Source organism: Lacerta agilis, chromosome 1 (genome assembly GCF_009819535.1).
Source record: "Lacerta agilis isolate rLacAgi1 chromosome 1, rLacAgi1.pri, whole genome shotgun sequence".
NCBI lineage: Eukaryota > Metazoa > Chordata > Lepidosauria > Squamata > Lacertidae > Lacerta > Lacerta agilis.
The window spans coordinates 21061036-21079802 of record NC_046312.1 but is presented as its reverse complement, the minus strand read 5'-3'; the positions used below and the strand labels follow the sequence as shown (position 1 = coordinate 21079802).

The 18767-nt window shown below is 41.9% G+C and overlaps 1 protein-coding gene and 1 long non-coding RNA gene across 3 annotated transcripts in view; both read left to right on the top strand.

The window, feature by feature from the left end:
- SLC24A4 (solute carrier family 24 member 4) overlaps window positions 1-18767 on the top strand; it is a 102459-nt gene that overhangs the window by 45891 nt on the left and 37801 nt on the right. The gene's annotated exons all lie outside the window — the stretch shown is intronic.
- Window positions 3482-5213, top strand: LOC117041761. Its single transcript, XR_004426008.1, has 2 exons — window positions 3482-4215; window positions 4952-5213. It is a non-coding gene; the product is annotated as an uncharacterized LOC117041761 (long non-coding RNA).

Genomic DNA, 18767 nt, shown 5'->3' with positions numbered 1-18767 from the left:
TTTGGCAAAGGATACAAAGTTTGATAAAGTGATCAGCTCCAGGTTGTTGTTGTTGTTTTTTTGGAGATGAAAGGTGGTTAAAAAAAATGCAACACTTAATATGTGTGGGAGTACCCTGGTGAATGTAAATTTGCATACTGAAGACTTCTTTGGCATGTGATGTTGGTGCTTTTCTGTTAGTATAGTTTGCCATACCAAAATAAATATCCCAAACTCTGTAATTGGAAAGATGTATTATTTAAAATGGACAAGGTTAAATATATGCCTCACTTCTATTTTAATGAGGTTTAGATTTAGACCCCCCTTTAGATGTTATATTATCCAGCAAGACTAACGGTGCCCTTTGGTTGTTCCTGTGCTGGTTTAAAGTCTTTCACCTAGATGCTTTTTTTGAAGCCAAGTAATAGTTAAGCTGGAAAAAGACAAGAGACATCCAGGTTCAACTGGATCCTGTGGAGGTTGGTCATCAGGCATGATCCCCCTTCTCCCTCCATGTGTTTAGCTTGTACCATTTCACCATAGACATGCTCTGCATGGGGCTACCTTTGAAGGTGACTTGAAAACTACAATTAATCCAGAATGCGGCTGCTAGACTGGTGACTAGGAGCAGCCAGAGGGACCATATAACACCGGTTGTGTTATTGCCCCAACTCTATTCATTATTTTCATTGCCATGATCCTACACTTTGTCGAAGGAAAGCTCCCCACCGGAGTAGAAATCATATATCAAACGGATGGAAAACTCTTCAATCTGAGAAGGCTGAAAGCAAAGAGTAAGGTCACCGTAACTTACATCATAGAGCTTCAGTATGCTGGTGACAACGTAGTGTGTGCACGCTCAGAGGAAGACCTCCAAACCATCCTAAATATCTTCACAGAAGCTTACAAAAAGCTTGGCCTGTCGCTCAACATCCAAAAAAGCAAAGTGCTGCACCAACAAGTACAAAATACTTGTACCCTCTGGAGCACCACAAATCCAACTCAGTAGTGTAACTTTGGAAAATGTCGATCACTTCTCCTATCTAGGCAGTTATCTTTCCACAAGGGTCAACATTGATGCCGAAATCCAGCATTGCCTGAGCTCTGTGAGTGTGGCTTTCTCCCAATTGAAGTGCAGAGTGTTTGAGGACCAGGACATTCGCAGGGAAACCAAAATGCTTGTTTACAAAGCTATTGTACTACCAACCTTACTGTATTCTTGTGAAACATGGACCACTTACAAACGCCATCTCCAACTTCTCGAAAGATTCCATCAACGGTGTCTCCGAAAAATCTTACACATCACTTGGGAAGACAGGCGAACTAATATCAGTGTATAGGATGAAGGAAAGATCACCAGTGTTGAAGCAATGATTCTTCAACACCAACTTCGTTGGACTGGTCATGTTGTGTGGATGCCTGATTATCGTCTTCCAAAGCAACTATTCTATTCCAAACTTAAAAATGAAAATTGTAATGGTGGTGGTCAACAAAAGTGGTTTAAAGACTGTCTCAAGGCAAATCTAAAAAAATGTAGTATAAATACCGACAACTGGGAAACACTGACCTGTGAGCACTCCAGTTGGAGAACAGCCTTTACCAAAGGTGCCATGGACTTTGAAGACGCTTGAACTCAGAATGCAAAGGAGAAACGTGCTAAGAGGAAGGCACGCTTGGCGTATCCACACCGTCATCAACTCCCACTCAGGAACCAATGTCCCCACTAGAAGGATGTGTGGGTCCAGAATTGGCCTCTACGGTCACTTTCGGACTCATTGTTAAAACCCTGTTTATGGAAGACCATCTTACTCGGCTGTGAGTGATTGCCAAAGAAGAAGAAGAAGAAGAAGAAGAAGAAGAACACCGGTCCTAAAGGATCTTCACTGGCTCCCAGTATGTTTCCAAACACAATTCAAAGTGTTGGTGTTGACCTTCAAAGCCCTAAATGGCCTCGGCCCCGTATACCTGTAGGAGCATCTCTGTGTACATTGTTCAGCACAGACACTGAGGTCCATCTCTGAGGGCCTTCTGGAGGTTCCCTCCCTGCAAGAAGTGAAATTAGAGGGAATCGGGAAAATGCCTTTTCAGTAGCCATACCACACCTTGTGGAATGCCTTTCTGGCAGATGTCAAAGAGTTAAACAGCTATAATTTTTTTCTAAACATCTGAAGGCAGCCCTGTTTCAGAAAGCTTTTCATGTTTGTTTCTGCCCCATATTTTTCTTGGAAGCCACCCAGAGTGGCTGGGGCAACCCAGTCAGATGGGTGGGGGTATCAGAAATATGTTGTTGCTGTTGTTGTTTTGCAAAGGACTCTGTGGATGGGTTCATCATATGCTGGGAATGAACTTCCTGCAAACAGTTTATATCTGGACAGATGTTTCACTGTCTATTAATACTGCCATTATCTTGCCTTTCTCCATTTTCAAAGTCTTTCCTTCAATTAAAAAACCCTTTATGGGAGTTTGTTCATATTCACCATTGGCACCTCTTCTGGTTCCTGTTCTCTTCCAGAGCCCTGACAGTGTCACAATGAGAGGCTTCTCAAGATTCTGCCTGTCCTTTGCATGCTGTTTCAACATTGTCAGCATGAGTGGAATACATATTACGGCAATTACACACACTCTTCTTCAGACCTGCCTCCACCTCCCCCGCAATAATTTGGCTTCTTTCTTCAATATGAGGACTTGTTACTGTTTAGAGCTGTAGTTTGGCTTATCCATTTCAGTCTGCAGCAATTTATTTATGAAAGTATTGCTTCATTGGTTCTGACATAACTTTTATAATAGATTCCCACCCCCTGTGATGCTTCTCTGGAATTGTTCATGTTTTGAGATCATATTTTTATTTTTATGTTTTGTTATTTTGATTTTTTTTACAGGTAGATACACATTTATAGATAATTGATTATAGACAATTGATTACTAGCAGTTTGCTGTTGGGGAAAAGGGAATATTAAAAATTATCCTTTTGAGCCATGACTTTGACCGATACTTTCAAATAAGCACTTTTATTTTCATTAGCATACTTTAGACACCAGTGTAAATGCAGTTTGAGTAGATCAGAGCTTGTGCCTTTGGTGCAGAGCTAATAATTAGCTTGTAGATTCTCCTAATGCTTTTGATGACAGGAGGAGCCTTTAAAAAAAGAAAAGAAAAGGTGTTTTCAAGGAAGGACAAAATATAGGGTAGTGTATTCGGGTCACAGCACTTACAACTCAAATTGTTATACAACAATTGCTGTAAGTATATGGCAGGCTATTACATGTACCTTCCTAGATAGCGGTCTCCCCTATTTGTTTGTTCATTAAACAGTAATAAATATTCTGTTCATGTCATGCTAAAGAAATTTTAGGAGGAAATCTACATCCATATGCCAGTCCCACAATAATTTGGCCATTTCTCAGTCCTGATCCAAGCTCATAGCATCTCCTACTCGGTTTTGAATTTCTTTCCAACTTATTCCAAATGGCAGAACTCCAGTGCATTTCCCCCTGCCTTTTCCTTTTGTTTCATGGAGGTTCACACAGGAGAGTATTTGACCTCCATATGGTACATTACAAATCCCACTTAACAATTTCATAAATGAAGTCTAGAAATCTGTGAAGCTGGCCAACTGAACTGAACTGAACTAAGCCACTTACTGACTCAGTTCATGTGTAACAACTATCCATGGTTTGATGTCCTGGCCTGTTAACTTACTGTGGTTCCTACAAACCACAGTTTCCTGTATTCAGACAAAGTAGGAAACTGCTGCTTAGAACAAACCAGGTATGGAGGATTTAATTCTTAAATGCAAAGGGAAGGGGGAATAGGCAAGCTTTAGTGAAGTAATCACTAATGAGCTCAATGGGACTTACACCCAGAGAAGCATGTATAGGATTGCCTCTTTAACTGGAACTTAAATCTGTTGAAAACAAAATGCTGAAATGCCAAAAGCTATTGGATATGGGAGATCAAGATAAAGTGTATTTAGCTTTGTAGTTCAGGCTTCAAGTGATTATTGTCTTATACATACTATCTAGGGGCTCGTATACACTGTCATATATGGATCTATGTCTAATATCAGACTGTCATTTTACAACATAAAGTTGACCTGTTGGTTAAGTGGCCTTAGATTGACATCTAATACGCAGCTGACTCCAGGATAGTGAAAACTTGACAAGAATCTAGGAGTACAGAATCTAAGAATTTGCCTGGAGCCTTGGGTCTGCACAAACTGTTGCCTTGGGTAAACAGGTACTGTTAACTATTTATTACTTGCAGGCAGTTTTGTTATGTGTTAAGCAAGAGGTTATGAAACTTGGAAAGCTGACTCAAGTTACTTTGTAATAATCTTGCATCTATATTTGTAAGAAATGGATATTATTTCCTTAATCTTCCTGTTGATATTCTTCTTTAAAATATAACATCATGTATCCACAGTAGGAATGGAAGGGCCTGTCATTTTTTCGTTCTCTCAGTTTCACATTTTCCTAATCTTAAATTCAGTTCTCCACATTTCTTCAGGAATCTGCATTTTTTCTATATCTATAGCTATATCTATAGCTATAGCTATATATCCATATCTCTATAGATAGATAGATAGATAGATAGATAGATAGATAGATAGATACACACACAAATCCTAATGAAATTTCATCTTCATTTTGGTGCAGATTTCCCCTAATAAACACATTTTTGTATGCAGTCTTTACAAACGTACACATTTTTTTTGCAAAGCAGTTACCCCCGATATAATGCATTTTTGTGTGTTATTTTCATAAACGTTTTCAATTTTTTATGCACACTTTGCCCTGATATATGTGTTTATGGAAACATTTTTGGTTGGTTGGGGAACTGGCTCACGAAATTCAGAAAAGTGTGCATTTCAAACGATGGCTGTGCTTCAGTTCTGTTTGGGAAAGTGCAAATTTGCTAGATTCACCTTTAGATGCAACCTGAATTGAATTCCTCCCCCATCCATAATCCACAGGAGCTCTTTGCAGTCGTCCCTGATCACTGTGGATGCCAACTGGATCAATAGTCTTCCACTTAGAGAAATAACCTCTGTGGCTTCTTCACGGATGATCCCATGCCCTGTATCCTGAAGTCTGTCGGATCCTGCAGCTTGGAGCAATGGCACATTCATGTCATATGCACCCAAAGGAATATTTCCAAACAACTTCTGTTATTGGAGTGGAGTAGTTGGAAATCACATCTGATACAGTGAAACCAATAAAAATGTATTGACTCCTCCTTACTATTTCAGCAGCTTGTTGTCTCGGACTTGTTCTTTTTGGATGTAATCTCCTTGGGACTTTCTTGAGATTAGAAGAATCATAATATTTATATAATTATTTATTTTTAATATTACTATAGAATTTTATAGGTGGGATAAATAAAATGTGGGTATGGCGTGCTCCTGTTTAGGTTTCTGGTCAGCCAGACATATCTTCTTCAGTTCAGGGGCGTAGCAAGGGGGGCATAGGGGGCAAACCGCCCCCTCTTCCATAATGGAGGGGGTGACAAATTATCAAGGAACAATTACTGCCCTACTAGGGCAGTTCATAAAAAACTTTTTTAAAAAAAATGCCTGCTCCAAAGGTCTTATCTTACTATACTAGGGATTATATAGCTAGATATGAAATTTCATGCATATCGGTTAATATCTTGACCCTCCTCCACCAAAATAGCTGTTCACTTGGCTGTTTTCCTATGTCGTGAAGGCTGAAATTTCAGTTCAGTGGAGCACTTACTGTTCCCAACCCTAACCCTGTGGAAAGCCATCTAATTAGACTTTAATTTGATTTTGAGATGTTTTTAGGAGGTAATTTAATTATTGTTTGATTTTATACCAATGTTATGTATCTGATGTTAGCCACCCTGAGCCCGACTTCGGCCGGGGAGGGCGGGATATAAATAAAAGTTTTTCATTATTATTACTTGTTATTATTCCTTTGTAAGAAAATATGAAATAACGTAAAACCATTTTTGCGGAGGGGGGGGAAATCAATGGGGGGGTTGACAAAAAAAATTATGCACTGGATACCACCTGACCTTCCTACGCCTCTGCTTCAGTTACACTTCATTCTGGTCCCCATTCCTCCATGGTTTTCCATTTTGCCATCAGTACTCTCTGACCAATGAGCTTGGTTAGCTGACCTTGGGTTTTGGGTTTCTCCCTGCCTTTGGGGTTTCCCGCCCTCCCATCAAACATTATTTGTGCTTATACGGAAAACAAAATTTCACTCTCAATCATCTGGTGGGAATTTCTGCAATCTTCCCATGAGCTGTTTTGTCCCGTAGCACAGCAATATAGTGAAAACACAACAAAACACAATAGAAGGAAAGGTTTTGTTTTGTTTTGTTTTGTTTTAACAGGGCTGGAGCCCAAATCAGCTCATAGGTTTTGAATAAACCAGCTGTCTTCATTTCACTCCAAGATACATTTTCTGCTTACTTAAATATTAACAACATTCCAACCACAGTGGCGAATTTCAAAGAACTGTTTCAGGAGTGCTTGTGGACAACAGGGTTTTGAGGGTGGAGGTGGGGGTATAGGACATCCAGTATATAATTGAGAATCTTTTCACAGTGCTGAGTCACAGAAAGAGTTACGCTTCCTTTTGAAAGAAGCGCCGTAGAGTACATAAAACTGGCTCACAAAGGGAAGATGCCTAGAATAGGAGGAACAAAATAGAAAATTCTTTCCAGTAGCACCTTAGAGACCAACAGTTTCAGATACGAAGAAGAGTATCTGAAGAAGTGTGCATGCACACGAAAGCTCATACCAAGAACAAACTCAGTTGGTCTCTAAGGTGCTACTGGAAAAAAAATTCTATTTTGTTTCGACTATGGCAGACCAACACGGCTACCCACCTGTAACTAGAATAGGAGGAAACATGGAGGCTGAGAAGAAAGACACAGCCTTGTCACTGAGAACCAGGTGCCTTCTTTACAGGTGGGATCAGGCACACCTCCCCCAAAGGAGCATGGGTGTGCATTGGGCCAAAGAGTCACAAGGAGTGAGCTTGCCCTGCCTCATCTCTAGAAGCTGAGTGGGAGGAGCAGGTCAACTGGTGGGACATCTTTGTAGCTTCCATTCAGTTATGAACCTCTTGCCTTGCTCTTATACCTGGGAATCGTGACTTCTGGACTTAGCTTGCTACTGAGTCTGTACCCCTATTAGTTTGAATAAAGATCTCTTCCTTCCTTACAAATTAAAGTCACTGTCATGTTTTTTTGGGGGGGAATGTGACATCCTGATGGGTTTGCACAAAGCGTACATTGACGTTACATTTTACTGAAACAAAATAGGAAATTATTTCCAGTAGCACCTTAGAGACCAACTGAGTTTGTTCTTGGTATGAGCTTTCGTGTGCATGCACACTTCTTCAGATACCAAGCTCATACCAAGAACAAACTCAGTTGGTCTCTAAGGTGCTACTGGAAATAATTTCCTATTTTGTTTCGACTATGGCAGACCAACACGGCTACCCACCTGTAACTGGAACATTTTACTGAGCAATCTTTGGTGATTTGTAGGCAACAATGAGCTTTCATCCTGATTTGCTTGCTGTGTGTTTCTACATCTTCCTGTTAATCATCTGTTAATCATACCACACTTTTCAGTATATTTTCCTGTCACCTTCCTAATGGCAAAAAGTAAGGTTTTTTAAATTAATTTTTTTTAAATAGATTTGTGTGTGTGTGTGTGTGTGTGTGTGTGTGATAGGGTGATAGAGCACTTTAATCCACTTTAATTGCACAAACCTAACTTTCCACGATGTGGTTGAATCCCTCCTGAAAAATATTGACAGTCTGGAGGTGACCCAAGCTACTTTCCCTCTAGCTCAGTGCCTTCATCTGTAAAATAGGGTTAATAGTACTGAACCACCTTTTAAGGGAATTAAACAAAAATCCAAATGAATTAGTGCTGCATTCATTTCGCTAATCTTGACTTTTACACAAAGAATGTTTATAGTCAGAGCAAAAGAGCATTTCTGAAGACTTGTTTCTTTTAAGACACAGCGCACCATCCTTTCAGAATGCAAATATTCGGTGGATTTAATAGTTTGCAGTTTGAGCCCGCCGTTTGCTTTGTAACCTGCCACTCGCCGTGACAAAGATAATCGTATTTGGCAGCCTTCTCTTGGTTGAGCCAGGCAAATTGAATTAATATAATGCAGAGATTAAATGTTTTAGCAATTGCTGTTGCTTGCAGAATTGGGAGAGGGAGAGCAAGCAGGTTTTGGAGCACAAGGAGCTTACTTCCTGTCCTGCCATATGGTGCTCTGCCTGAGAGAAAAGGTTTGATCTTTGGCTTCTCACCACATCAAATTGATTACTAAGGAGAAGTGGGGTGGGGTGGGGACTGCAAGCATGCTAAGTGTTGTTTCATTCCAGGCTCCTTGCCACCACTAGTCATTGTCTTAGCAGGGCAGCCCATTAAACCTCTGTGCAGAACGGCTCCCGAAGGACTTGCCCTTTGCAGCCTCTTTCAGTGTCGCCCATGAAGTTGTGTGTTGCTTTGAATTAACGGGCCTGTAGCTAATCTTGCATCTCTCTTACAAACTCATTGGTTAACAGAAGCAGAGCTCAGGTGTTTTCTGCCCACTGCTAAGAACTGAAGAAGAAAGGGGCGGTTGTTTTGGAAACGACAGTCTGATTAGGTTATTCCAGAGGGGTAACCATGTTAGTCAGTTGCAGAAAAAACAACAGAGTATTGTGTGGTGCCTTTATTCTGGCAGAGCTCATTTTGTCAGATGCATGAAATGACCCTTTGGGATAGGGTGGCCTTCAACTAAGTTTTTACTCAGAGTAGACCACTGATTGAAATTATTGGCCGTGACTTAATAATGTTTATTGATTTCAATAGGTCTACATACCCTCCAACATTTCTCCGATGAAAATAGGGGTGTCATATTCAATGATGATGATGATGATGATTTTATTATAGTTCTATATGATAGTTTTTATGTTAAACTTTTCATTCTCTTTTTGTGATGAGATTGTGTACTGTATGCTTTTTATTTTTTGGTTTATTGAATGTAATGAATTCATAGAATCAGTTGATCTTTGGACAGAGATAGTCTGGCCACAGTGCTGTTTGCTTTGGTCCTCTAGTTGGATTGCTGCAGTGGGTCATTCATGGCACTGCCCTTGGAGACAACCTGGAAGCTTCAGTTGGGGAAGAATGAAGAGGTCATAGTTATGACTGGGAGTGCTAGGCTTATTATACATGGTACACCAATTTTATAATTGGTGTATCAGGAAGTTTTAAAATATTTGACGTTTTACTATGTTTTTGAATGCATTGTAAGCCGCCCATAGTGGCTGGGTAAACCTAGCCTGATGGGCGGGGTATAAATATTATTATTATTATTATTATTATTATTATTATTATTATTATTATTATTGTCATTATAGCTCTGCACCAATGCAAAGTGTCCATCATTACCTTTAAAGCCATAGATAGTTTGGGATGCAGATTCAAGAAGGAGCATTTCTTCCCATTGCAATGGGCCCATATCTTTTACTGAGATCCCCTGAGTCCTTCGCTTAATAGAGGTGCTCTATTCAATAACAAGGGAGAGAACTTTCTTAGTAGTGGCACCTCCGTTATGGAATGCCCTCACTTAACAGTCTCACATGATACCTGTGCAACATTTTGGCCTCAGGCAAAAACATTTGCATTTACCCAGGCATTCTAATATGTTGTAAATCCTACTTTCACTTTCAAGGATTTTGTCTGCTCTATTATTTATATCATGATATAAATTGGTTGTATAGTGCCCTTAAATCCAAATAGGATTAAGGATGGTATAGACATGTTTTAAATAAATGAAGCAGGTGCTTTTTATTCTCCTTAATAGTGGTTGGCAGGAGATACCTTTCCTACTTATGAAGTAGTAATTAAATGCCTACTTGCTGCACTTAAGCTATGTCTTGCCTAGTTATGGAGGTTATCTAAGGTCCCTACTCTCTCTCTGTCAGCTATGGGACTTTGCAATTATGAGTAAATTAACTGAACAGATTCTAGTTGCAGGAGGGGACACACACACACACACACACACACACACACAAAACCCCACAACCCTGCTTCCCCGAATGTTTGTTACTTTGGTTTCATGTACTAATATAAACAAGCAGACATTTCTCAAGCCAGAAACTGATATATTGCAGTTATGCTCCTTTAATATTTGCCAGCTTTTTCACAAAAGTATGTTAAGGAATGTTGGAATGGGGTAGGGGAGGAAATGTTCTGTGCAGTGCCAACAATCTAGAAAGACCTAATGGCCTACCCATTTAGTAGATATCTCCTTCATCTCTGCATGCTATAGTTTGATTGTGCAATGGATTGTGTGTGTGTGTATTTTAAACAGATCACTTAGAATCATAGAGCTGGAAGGGATCCTGAGGATCATCTAGTCCTGCAACCCCCTGCAATGTAGGAATGTGCAGCTACCCCATATGGGGATCAAACCTGCAACCTTGGTATTATCAGCACCATGTTTTAACCAACTGAGCTATCCAGGCTTAAAAGGCTTATTAACAGGTTATTGGTGGTGATTGAGACATGGAGCCTCCATGTTCGTGGGCAGCATATCCCTGGTGATCAGATGCTGGGATGATAGAACAGGTGATGGATAATTCAATGTTGTGGTTGTCTGCTTCCCAAAAACATCTGCTCTTCCTCTATGTGTGTGTGTGTGCGCGCACACACACGCATGCACGCTCTTCCTGGATAGTGAGTCTTAAAATGGACCCTATTTATTTCATGAAATAAAATGAGCAGGTGAGTACAGGGCTCCTGCACCTTTAATAACAAACTGCACCTGGTGAAATTTCATCTTCTACACAACTATTAAAGGTGCAGGAGCCCTGTTCATCTTTTCCAGCCTGAACAGAAATTAACACCAGGAAACAGGATGCTCTACAAAAACAAGCAAACAAATCCCCCTCTAGGATGCTTCAATTAAACTGCAGAATCAGCAAGAATCCCCCAACAACTTGCTCCTTATCAACCCAAATTCCTGCCTAAGATAACCTATAGCCCAGCCCATTATGTATAGCTATTTAAAATCAGGGAGGCTCCTGTAGAAGGACTAATCCCACTTGCAGCAGGCCTAACTGTGTCAGGGAAGTCACAATGCCCTGTACAATCAGCATCCTGCTGAGGATTTCTTGCCTCTGTGGGTGAATCATCTGGCGATAAGGTGAAGAAATCACATGCCTGGATGGGTTATAAAACAGCAGTTCCACGTGGCTGGTGAGATGTTCTGTCAGGCTTATGAGATTTTGGAACTTAGTCCATTGGCAGCCTGCCTTCAGCAGTATAGACAGGGCATATGGGAGCAACGCTCTCGCGCTACTCACGAGTGTCTGCTGCAATCATTATCTAGTATAACCATCCTAAGCAGGTGTCAGTCACAAATCCACACACCCCTTGCTCCTGCAGAGCCACTCGACATTTGAAAACTAGAGGAGACTCACAAAGTGGTCATTTAAGCAATGCGCTTCCGTTTAACACTTCTGTGTTGATAACCCAGTTGTCGAGAGTGTTTTTCAAAAAACAAACATATCACATGTTCATCTGCTGAGTTGTCCAGGGCTTGTTTGAAAAAGGAGATCTATCTGTAAATACAGAGACTGATGCAGAAATTTTCATGGTGTTTTAACCAGTAGTGTAGTGGCAAATTCAGAAGTGCAGTGTTCAGCACAGAAATTCAGAAGTGAGCAGTGAGGTTGATTCTTTATTCAGAGAGACAAAACACAAGCAGAGAACTTGGCGGGCAGAACTAGCCCAATGAAGCAGTTGCCAGAACTGAGGATCTGAGCCTCCTACTTCCTCCTAAGGCTTCTCCCCGGCGAGCTGCCTTCCCAATAGTAGCAAACTCCTTCGTGGAGGGGCTGTCTGTGCCTTTTCTTCTGCTAAATGCAATGCCCTCCTCGTTCTTCAGGACAGAGGAGGAGGGGAGGGGGAAACTGTGGAAGTGGCAGATTGCTGGGGATCTGTTGCTGCCTCAGCCTCCTCCTCAGCTGTCTCGCTCTCAACCTATTGCTTGCTCAGCCTCCAACCTGTCTGCCCCCTTTCTTCCTCTGACCTATCTTCTGAATCCCACCACAATTCTCCTGACTCAGAGCCTTCCTACTCTGATGCTTCCCTGGGGGGTGGGTTCCCTGGCTGTAGCCTCCCACCATTCCTCCTCGTCTAGCCAGTCCCTGATACGCAGGGTCCATTCAGACAAATCACAGCCACGCCCCTCTCACTGCTATGCTTCCTTCTAAGACTTTACAATCCACTAAGATTATACAATAAGAGCAATTAAGGATGCATGTGCTACTATTTTTTTGGGCGTGTGCATAGGCAATTGATTTGGAGAGCTCCAGTCTCTTCTTTCAGAGCAAATGGTGTTTTCCTTGAAGTTCCATCGTACATAACAGAATTTGGAACACCCCGTGTTTTCAGTGTTCCCAAATGCTTAGCTTTGGAGCATCCAGAATAACAACTCCTTGATGTTCTTCCCACTTGCCTTCTCCAGAGTGGCCCAAGGAGCCAGTCCTCAGTGACTAACTCACCTTTCACTCTGATTGGCTTGAATCAGCACAAAGGGGCAGCACAAAGGGGGAGACGGCTCCTTCTCAGTGGCTGGAAAGCTCCACTTTCATGCTGACTGGGTGGTTCTAGAATGCTAGAGACAGGGACCTTGCTGAATCTTTGATCCCTTGTAACAACTGGGCCACCACACCTCTGGTTTTAACGAACGAAAGACAGTGTTTGGAAGAAGTGGTCTCCATTCATTATTTCTGGTGCTTGCAGCAGATTATTGGGGAAAGGTTAAAAGAATAGAAAATGAGTTTAAAGAAAAACCTAAAGTGGCAATTCACAGGGCATATATTGGATGTGCTTACTTGGAAGTTGTATGTTTTGCTGCTGTAGGCAAAATGCCCTGATGCCATGCCCCACAGACCCAGGCCTCCTCCTTGCCCAGTTGTTGCACCTGTTCTGCCACCAGCCCTGCCAGTGCAGCTGCACAGGTACCTGTGGCTGTGCCACACTGCTGCCACAATGCAGTGACAAGGGTGCAGTGGTGCGAGTGAAGCCTGGGGGGGGGGGAGGTTGGCAGCAGCTCAGTGGCTAGGGTGGGGAGAAGGTAGGGCAGGGGTCAGATCTGCTACCTGAGGCAAATGGCTTCACCTTGTCTCATTGATGAATGGCGCTCACCCTCTGTTAAGTTTTAAGGTTGCTGCTTATTATTTTAATAGAATTTTAGCTTGCTGAGTGTATACTCTCTTATAGAGAGTAAGCCCCTTTGAAATTACAGGGACTCCTGAATAAATATGCATCATTATTATTAATATCATCATCATCATCATCATCATTGCATAGGATTGCACTGCTAGCTTGTCGGTGTGTTATCATGCATACCTGTATAGTGTTGGACCAGAAATCCTTACTTGGCTTTGCTGTGCAGCTTCCTGGAATCTGTTGAGCAAGTAATTAGCATTTAGACATGTAGTGCAGGTAAAATGGGATCACCTCAGGGATGCTATTGTGAGCTCCCTGGAGCAAAAGTGGCATGCAAATGAGATAGACAAATAAAATAACATACATCCTGGGCTTACTTATTTGAGGTGAGAAAGTGGGGATGTAAGGACATAAGAAGAGCTATCTTAGTCCTGCGTTCTGTTCTCATGATTGCCATCCACATGCCTGTGTGAAACATGCAAGCAGGACCTGAAGGCAAGAGCACTTTCCCCTCCTGTGGTTTCCAGCAACTGGTATTCAGAAGCATTACTGCCTCTGACTGTGGAAGCAGAGCATAGTCATCATAGCTAGCAACCGTTGGTTGCCTCGCCTTATCTTTCATGAATTTGTCTAATCCTCTTTTAAAGTTTCTGGTTATCACTGCCTTATGTGGAAGCAAGCCCCATAGTTTGACTATGTGCTGTGTTAAGAAGTATGTCCTTGGAAATTCAGCTTCATTAGATATCCACAAGTTCTAGTGTTATGAGAGAGAGAGAGAGAAATAAAACTTTTCTCTATCCACTTTCTCCATGCCTTGCATAATTTTATAAACTTTTATTGTGTCATCCTTTACTCACCTCTCAGGAGTAGGTCAGCAATAAACACCTGGTGTCAGTGAAGTTAACTCTAAATTCAAAGAAACCGAAACAGTGCTGGCCTCTAAGGTGCTACTGGAAGGAATTTTTTATTTATTTTTTATTTTGACTACATTTTAAGTGCATAAACATTGTCCTGTCGTTTGGTACCAGGTTTGCCAGCGACACAGTGGGAATTTAGTTGGTTAATCATAAATGGGGACGCATGCTGCCTTTTGTACTGAGGTGTGGGAGAGAATGATAAATCCCGAGCGGCAGCGCAGGGGGAAGCTGTATAGGAAGATAATGCACTGCCTGATGCAAGTGATTTGAGGGAGCTGCTTGATTTAGTAACATCAGGTTTACATAATGTGGAGCGATTCTGGCCTCTCGAAAAATCAACAACAACCACTGAAGATTACCGCACGCCAGCAGCCGTTTTGTGGATTATCTGCTTCAACGTCCCAGAAGATTAATAATGTTACTTTCATCCCAGTGTCAATATGCGCCATCTCCTGATGAACATGGTGCCACAAATGCTGCCAATCTCCCTTTCCCTATTTCCCCTCATCTCTGCTGCTCAAAACACACTCACGCTCCCACACCCCTTGTACAGTGGTACCTCGGGTTAAGTACGCTTCAGGTTAAGTACGCTTCAAGTTAAGAACTCCGCTTAAGAACAGAAATAGTGCTCTGGCGGCACAGCGGCAGCAGGAGGTCCCATTAGCTAAAGTGGTGCTTCAGGTTAAGTACGCTTCAGGTTAAGAACGGACCTCTGGAATGAATTAAGTACTTAACCCGAGGTACCACTGTATATGGTTCTTCCAAGCACTGAAGGAGAGAAGTGAGGGAACTAGTCTGAGAATTAAGTGTTGCCTGTTTGTGACTTTCTCCACCCTTTCATTAGGGGTTGGTGAGAGTCATTTCAGAGGTGACCTCATAAGCGCCCCATTTTTCTTGTCTCCCGAATTCTGCATCTCTCCCCCTGCCCCTTTTAACATAGCAACGTATTTGGGGCTGTCTTTGAAAATGTTCTGGAAATTAAAGTTGCTTAGGAACTAAATATCTCGAACTGAGCAATAGGAGCACATCGGATCAGTCCTTTGCCATCTTCACTGGTTCTCCGTTGCTGGACCTTACTCATGGTTTTGAACTTTAAGATCCTTCACAGCTTGGGACCAGCTTGGGGTGGGGGTGATCTAAAAGAGAACTGCCTCTCTCCACAGGTGCCTGCCTGGACCTTGAAACTTGGTTAAGACCCACCATATTGGAAGGCACACTCAATTGCAATTCTTGGCTGGAGCTTTCGTTGCTCCTTTAAGCAGATAGAGACACGTGGCCCCGTTGAGAAATGGCAAAACTCTAGGTTGTGACCAATGAGGGCCAGTTCACCCTAAGGCTGCATTATTTTGGGATGCAAAATGCTGCTTCATATGATATATATGTTTTGCATGTGCTTCCTTTGTCCCACATCCTCCACTTATATTCTCAAACATGGGCGTACCCAGCGAGGGGCTGAGCTTACTGGTAATTTATTATACTTCACTTTTACTGCTTTGCTTAATTAATTCTGTGTCGGCCATTCTTGGCGGTGGGGGTGGGGGAGGGGGGAACTATGTTTTTCAATACAGTACTGACTCCCCAACCACTTCAAATCTTACTTAGCCTCTCCCCGCCCCAGCTTCTTATATTTCAGCAGTGATGTAGTGTGAGATTTTTAAAAACGAATGTTGAGATTCCCAGGTAAGCTGAAATATACACTCTGCTAGACTCACAACATTAGGGTTGCCATATTTCAAACAGTGAAAATCCGGATAGAAAAGTTGTTGTAAATTAAGGTGACTCTTCATATAAGAATTGCTAGGCAACTCTGGTTTGATAGCAATGATGAAATGTATTGCAGAACACAAAAACAGCAGTAAGCACTCTGTTTCTGTTATATGCCAAATTTTTATACTCCTTCCCACTTTCCTTCTTGCTTTATTGGCCGCTGGATTATTTGCATTTGTCTTGAATATTGGCAGAGAGGTTTGTAAAAATACAGCTTTGTCTTTGGGACTTCAGAAAAGATTGACACATTATTATTCTTTTATTCTGTGATGATGTTGTGCCATTTGGTGCCCATGGGCATGAAAAGTGCAACTGGGAAGGTTTGTATCTGTATCAAAGCAACATTTTATGTGCTACTCCCAATTGATTAGCTGGTCATCACAAACACTCTTTTCCAACAACACAAGAGACGACTCTACACATGGACATCACCAGATGGGCAACATCGAAATCAGATTGATTATATTCTCTGCAGCCAAAGATGGAGAAGCTCTATACACTCAGCAAAAACAAGACCTGGAGCTGACTGTGGCTCAGATCATCAGCTTCTTATAGCAAAATTCCAGCTTAAACTGAAGAAAGTAGGAAAAACCACTGGGCCAGTAAGATACAATCTAAATCAAATTCCTTATGAATACACAGTTGAAGTGAAGAACAGGTTTAAGGATTTAGATTTGGTGGATAGAGTGCCTGAAGAACTGTGGATGGAGGCTCGTAACATTATACAGGAGACAGCAACGAAAACCATCCCAATGAAAAAGAAATGCAAGAAAGCAAAGTGGCTGTCCAATGAGGCCTTACAAATAGCGGGGGAGAGAAGGCAAGCAAAATGCGAGGGAGATCGTGAAAGATACAGGAAATTGAATGCAGATTTCCAAAGAATAGCAAGGAGAGACAAGAGGGCCTTTCTAAATGAGCAATGCAAAGAAATAGAGGAAAATAACAGAATGGGAAAAACCAGAGATTTGTTCAAGAAAATTGGAGATATGAAAGGAAGATTTTGTACAAAGATTACCACAATTAAGGACAAAAGTGGAAAGGACCTAACAGAAGCAGAAGACATCAAGAAGAGGTGGCAAGAATACACAGAGGAATTATACCAGAAAGATATGGAGGTCTCATACACCCCAGGTAATGTGGTTGCTGACCTTGAGCCAGACATCCTGGAGAGTGAAGTCAAATGGGCCTTAGAAAGCCTCGCTAACAACAAGGCCAGTGGAAGTGATGATATTCCAGCTGAACTATTTAAAATTTTAAAAGATGATGCTGTTAAGGTGCTACACTCAATATGCCAGCAAATTTGGAAAACTCAGCAGTGGCCAGAGGATTGGAGAAGATCAGTCTACATCCCAATCCCAAAGAAGGGCAGTGCCAAAGAATGCTCCAACCACCGCACAATTGCACTCATTTCACACGCTAGCAAGGTTATGCTTAAAATTCTACAAGGCAGGCTTAAGCAGTATGTGGACCGCGAACTCCCAGAAGTGCAAGCTGGATTTCGAAGGGGCAGAGGAACCAGAGACCAAATTGCAAACATGCGCTGGATTATGGAGAAAGCTAGAGAGTTCCAGAAAAACATCTACTTCTGCTTCATTGACTACGCAAAAGCATTTGACTGTGTCGACCACAGCAAACTATGGCAAGTTCTTAAAGAAATGGGAGTGCCGGATCACCTCATTTGTCTCCTGAGAAATCTCTATGTGGGACAAGAAGCTACAGTTAGAACTGGATATGGAACAACTGATTGGTTCAAAATTGGGAAAGTTAGTACGACAAGGCTGTATATTGTCTCCCTGCTTATTTAACTTATATGCAGAATTCATCATGCGAAAGGCTGGACTGGATGAATCCCAAACCGGAATTAAGATTGCCGGAAAAAATATCAACAACCTCAGATATGCTGATGATACTACCCTGATGGCAGAAAGTGAGGAGGAATTAAAGAACCTTTTAATGAAGGTGAAAGAGGAGAGCGCTAAATATGGTCTGAAGCTCAACATCAAAAAAACTAAGATCATGGCCACTGGTCCCATCACCTCCTGGCAAATAGAAGGGGAAGAAATGGAGGCAGTGAGAGATTTCACTTTCTTAGGTTCCATGATCACTGCAGATGGTGACAGCAGTCACGAAATTAGAAGACGCCTGCTTCTTGGGAGAAAAGCAATGACAAACCTAGACAACATCTTAAAAAGCAAAGACATCACCTTGCCGACAAAGGTCCGTATAGTTAAAGCTATGGTTTTCCCAGTAGTAATGTATGGAAGTGAGAGCTGGACCATAAAGAAGGCTGATCGCCGAAGAATTGATGCTTTTGAATTATGGTGCTGGAGGAGACTCTTGAGAGTCCCATGGACTGCAAGAAGATCAAACCTATCCATTCTCAAAGAAATCAGCCCCGAGTGCTCACTAGAAGGACAGATCCTGAAGTTGAGGCTCCAGTACTTTGGCCACCTCATGAGAAGAGAAGACTCCCTAGAAAAGACCCTGATGTTGGGAAAGATGGAGGGCACAAGGAGAAGGGGACGACAGAGGATGAGATGGTTGGACAGTGTTCTCGAAGCTACTAACATGTGTTTGGCCAAACTGCGGGAGGCAGTGAAGGATAGGCGTGCCTGGCGTGCTCTGGTCCATGAGGTCACGAAGAGTCGGACACGACTGAACGACTGAACAACAACAACCCAATTGATTGCCTATTGAATTTTGAAGTGATTTATCGGCTATGCTCCTGAACATATTATGAATAATTCAGTCCTTTAATGCAGTTTGCAGCATTAACACAACTTTATTTAGTTCCTTTTGGCTGGGTTTTCAGAAGTTCCTGTTGTTTTTAAAGGAGCCAGGCTTGGGACTTAAAAAAACCCAAAACAAATCTG